The sequence below is a fragment of the Pan paniscus genome, chromosome 3, assembly GCF_029289425.2.
Source record: "Pan paniscus chromosome 3, NHGRI_mPanPan1-v2.0_pri, whole genome shotgun sequence".
Classification (NCBI taxonomy): Eukaryota; Metazoa; Chordata; class Mammalia; order Primates; family Hominidae; genus Pan; species Pan paniscus.
The window spans coordinates 133,235,395-133,240,201 of record NC_073252.2 but is presented as its reverse complement, the minus strand read 5'-3'; the positions used below and the strand labels follow the sequence as shown (position 1 = coordinate 133,240,201).

The following is a 4,807-nucleotide window of genomic DNA, read 5'->3' as shown; positions in this document are numbered from 1 at the left end:
AATGTGTCAGGCTCTTAGTTAATCTCTCCAGATGCAGGGGAAAGTTTAGAAAGGGAAGACCTGGCTGGTTGTACTAAGAGACTCTACAGATGTAAATTTCCCACACAAAAGTTGACTTTCTCGGTGACGTTCTAGCTGGTTTTCCTGGAAGAATATTTGAAACGAGAGTGAAGCAGCGTAGCTTGAATTAGCAGAAACTCCTTGGCTCAATGAACTGCTAAGCAACAAAGTTCTTAAAGCAATACAGGATTCTAGAACTAATAGTAGTCTTTGAAATATAACCGAGATCCTAGTTAACACTTCACATCATCAGGGCAGCCCAATAGCTATGAATGTTACTGTTACCGGGGGTCCTTGCTCCCAGTGCTCCCAAGATGGGGCTGCTTCAAAGATGGCGGCGGGCTGCTTAGAAGATTGTGGCAAGCCTCGTGTTCCCTGACCTGGGGTTCTTGGCCTCATGGATTCCAAGGAATAGAATCTTGGGCCATGCGGTGAGTGTTATAGCTCTATTAGAAGCCGTGGGTCACGGAAGAGAACCGTGGAACCTAGTGACTAATGTTCGGCTCGATTAGGATGAAACCGGGCACTCAGACATGCAGGAACAATGGCAAGCCTTTAGTCTGACAGGGAGTGGCAATGGGTGCCTCCCTGGACCAGTAGCACAGTGGACACCCTGCTGGATCCAGAGGGATGGAAGTCAGGGGCGGGTCTGCGACGGCGGCAAACAGCAGTGGTGGACGGCGAGCAAAAGCTCAGCTCAAGCAGTAACAAACACAGACCAGAAGAGTTTGCAGTTGCAAGATTTAATAGAGTGAAAACAGAGCTCCCATAAAATGGGAGGGAACAAAAAGAGGGTAGCTGTTGTCAGCTCGAATGCCTGGGTTTATATCCCGATCATTGTCCCTCCTACTGTGCTGTCAGGCGATAGATGATTGGCTATCTCTTTACCTCCTATTTTTGCCTAATTAGCATTTTAGTGAGCTCTCTTTACTACCTGATTGGTCGGGTGTGAGCTAAGTTGCAAGCCCCGTGTTTAAAGGTGGATGCAGTCACCTTCCCAGCTAGGCTTAGGGATTCTTAGTCGGCTTAGGAAATCCAGCTAGTCCTGTCTCTCACATGGGCTCCACAAGGTCATTGACGACAGAAACGTCTCTCCGCTGTACCTGGAGACAGAGATCGAGGCTCTCAAAGAGGAGCTGTTCTTTCTGAAGAACCATGAAAGGGAAGTAAAAGGCCTACAAGCCCAGATTGCAGGCTCTGGGTTGACCCTGGAAGTAGATGCCCCCAAGTCTCAGGACCTTGCCAAGATCATGGCAGGCATCCTGGCCCAATACGACGAGGTGACTTGGAAGACCTGAGAAGAGCTGGACAAGTACTGGTCTCAGCAGATTGAAGAGATCACCACAGTGGTCACCACGCAGTCCGCTGAGGTTGGAGCTGTTGAGATGATGCTCACAGAGCTGAGACTTACAGTCCAGTCCTTGGAGATCAACCTGGACTCAATGAGAAATCTGAAGACCAGCTTGGAGACCAGTCTGAGGGAGGTGGAGGCCCCCTTTGCTCTGCAGATGGAGCTTCTCAACTGGATCCTGCTGCACCTGGAGTTGGAGCTGACACAGACAGGAGCAGAGGGGTAACACCAGGCCCAGGAGTACGAGGTTCTGCTGAACATCAAGGTGAAGCTGAAGGAGACTGAGATCGCCACCTACCGCCACCTGCTGGAAGACAGTGAGGACTTTAATTTTGGTGATGCCCTGGACAGCAGCAACTCTATGCAAACCATCCAAAGACCACCACCCATCAGATAGTGGACAGCAAAGTGGGGTGTGAGACCAACGACACCAAAGTTCTGAGACATTAAGCCAGCAGAAGCAGGGTACCCTTCGGGGAGCAGGAGGCCAATAAAAAGTTCAGAGGTCAAAAAAAAAAAAAAAAGATTTTGTGGTTTGTACTGTGTAACTTAACCCTGGCTTGCATGGTCTTAGGTCTTCTTTATAATTTGGTATTTTATTGCCACAGAGTATGTTTTGTCAGCTTTATGATCTCTGTTTTAACATTAATGCTGGTCAGCTGTACTTAAACTCCAGAACAGGGGAGTACAAGGAAGTATGGCTGACTTTGCTTCCCTTGTGGCATGGAATTCAGTTTTTCAGGTTTCTCTGGGATCCCCATGGCCTATGGAGTGTTCATTCAATCAGTTTGGGAGCCACAGGATTTTATTTTTGATTTATGAACCCATCTTGAGTATTTCTATATATATTCAAAGGCCCCACAAGAAATTATATTTTTTTTCCAAAGAGCAAGTATATTTGTTACATAAAAAAGAATATGTACCCTTAAGAAATAACCATAAACTTCAAATTAGACAAGATCATATTGAAAACAGCAAGTCTGTATCCATCTAGTTGTTAAAATTGGTAATAGATATGTTCTAAGGAAATTTAGCTAGTTATGATAGCTGACTTATTTCTCACATTACAAATTTGACTGTTAAGGGTGACAGAGCTTAAATGTGGTCGCAGTGGGAATGTATTTTTTAAGACATTTCTTTCCATCTTGAGGATATAATAAACGTAAAATTCTTCAACTATTCCACTCTACTAGAAAAAGCCCTGAGGTTTAGGTTTCAGACCAAGTTAAATCATTTTTACCCTATAGGAAATAAACTGAAATTTAAACTTAAATTATGTAGAAATTTTGCTTAAGAGTCCCTTTATTAGAGCTTGTTAATTGATGATCTCCACACTTACTTTCTAATTTATAACTAATAAAATCAGTCTATCAGACTAAACTGTAAGGGCTATTTATCATAATGTTCTGTTCACTAAATGGAAGCCATAGTTTAAAACATTTTAGTTAAATCCAGCCACTTACTATCAACCAGTATCTCTCTTTATTTCTAAATCCGGAGGCAAAAATATCACTTAAGGTCTGAATTATAAATGTTTTCTAAAACAGTATTAAGTTATATTCTTTATTCCTTATTTTAGATAAATTTGAGAGAGCTTAAAAACAATATCAATACTTTTCTTTTAAATTTTCATTTTAAATGTAGGTGCTACTGTATCTGTCTACAGCATATTTTGCCAATAATTCTTGAATTGGAATTTTATTTAAAGCTGCCAGAGATAAAATTCAAAGCCTTCATTATACCAACATTATCAAGCGAATACCCTTAATATCCAATATCAATCATTGTGTCTTTAATGCCTTATGCATTAACTTGAGGTCTACCAATTAAAATTTTCTGTTAATCGTTTTGAACTTAGTTGAACTAGAGTTTTGCATTATTATCATAATTTGTGGGGGAAAATCTGCAAGAATTTATTTTTAAGTACATATTAAAATTAATTAAAATAATCTATTTTCAAAACTAACTTCATAGATAAATATAAATATGCAAATTAAGAGTTTAGTGTTATTTATATTATGCTTATTCAAGGTCACATTTTATGAACTAAAATTTTCTTCTTCCATCAGCCTTGTTCAGATCATCACCACTTCTCAATTGGGTGATTGCGGTAGTTTCCTACCTACTGTTGTTACCGGAGAGGGGTCCCGATCCAGATCCTGAGACGGTTTATGAATCTCACTCAAGAAAGAATTTGAGGTGAGTTCATAAAGTGAAAGCATGTTTATTAAGAAAGTAAAGAAATAAAGGAATGACTGCTCCATAGGTAGACCAGACTTGAGGGCTGCTGATTGCCCATTTTTATGGTTATTTCTTGATTATTTGCTAAACAAGGGGTGGATTATTTATGCCTCTTTTTTTTAGACCATATGGGGTAACTTTCTGATTTTGCCATAGCATTTGTAAACTGTCATAGTGAGGTGGGAATGTAGCAGTGAGGATGATCAGACGTCACTCTCATTGCCGTCTTGGTTTTAGTGGGCTTTAGCTGGTTTCTTTAAGGCAATCTGATTTATTAGCAAAGTCTTTATGACCTGTATCTTGTGCCAACTTCCTATTTCATCCTGTGACTTAGAATGTCTAACATCTGGGAATGCAGCCCAGTAGGTGTCAGCCTTATTTTATCCAGTCCCTATTTAAGATGGAAGTGCTCTGATTCAAATGCCTCTCAACACTATAATACAATCGTTTTTCCCCAAGGCAGACAGTCATTTTAAGAAACCATAAATAGGATGATATAATTCCTTTGCTTAAACACCTTCAATGGATTTGCATTGTACATAGAATTAAAACAGACCCTTAGCAGGGCTTACATGATTCAATTCCTGTTTACTGTTCTAACCTTACCTCAAACAGTATTCTCTTTGGCTTAGTATGCAGGTGTCCAGGTTTCCTTTTGCAATCCTTTGAGCAACCAATGCTCTTTCTTATCTTTGAGGCTTCCTATATTCTGCTACGTCTGCTCAGAAGGCTGTAACTCCTTTCATGAGTTATTTTTCCTGGATCCAGTCTTGACTTGTCATATCCTATCCAAGTCTGACCATGCTAATGCCCATCCCCATTCAAAACACCCAAGAGCATTTTACTCTTTTTAAAAATCACATAATCACTTATTTGTAAATTAGGTATTATATTCTAGTTTGCCCCGAAGAAAACAATAGCTGCATGACATTGATGCACTCATTCAGAGACTAGCACAGTTCCTGAAGCACAGTGTAAGTCATCAAAAGTAGTTCTTAGAAGTCTAATAACAGTGCATTCAGAAATAACTTTTTTCAGATAGTTTAATAATTAAAGATTTTGATTTATTTGCAAGTAGTTATTTTTACTGAGTAGAAAAAATATTTTACTGCATTTAGTTAAAATAAATTAGGTAATGGAGCTAAGCTTTTTATA

At 39.9% G+C, this 4,807-nt stretch overlaps 1 pseudogene; it reads left to right on the top strand.

The window, feature by feature from the left end:
* The first annotated feature begins 593 nt into the window (after positions 1 to 593).
* LOC112439613 (keratin, type I cytoskeletal 18-like) lies at positions 594 to 2,331 on the top strand (annotated as a pseudogene).
* Positions 2,332 to 4,807: the final 2,476 nt, after the last annotated feature.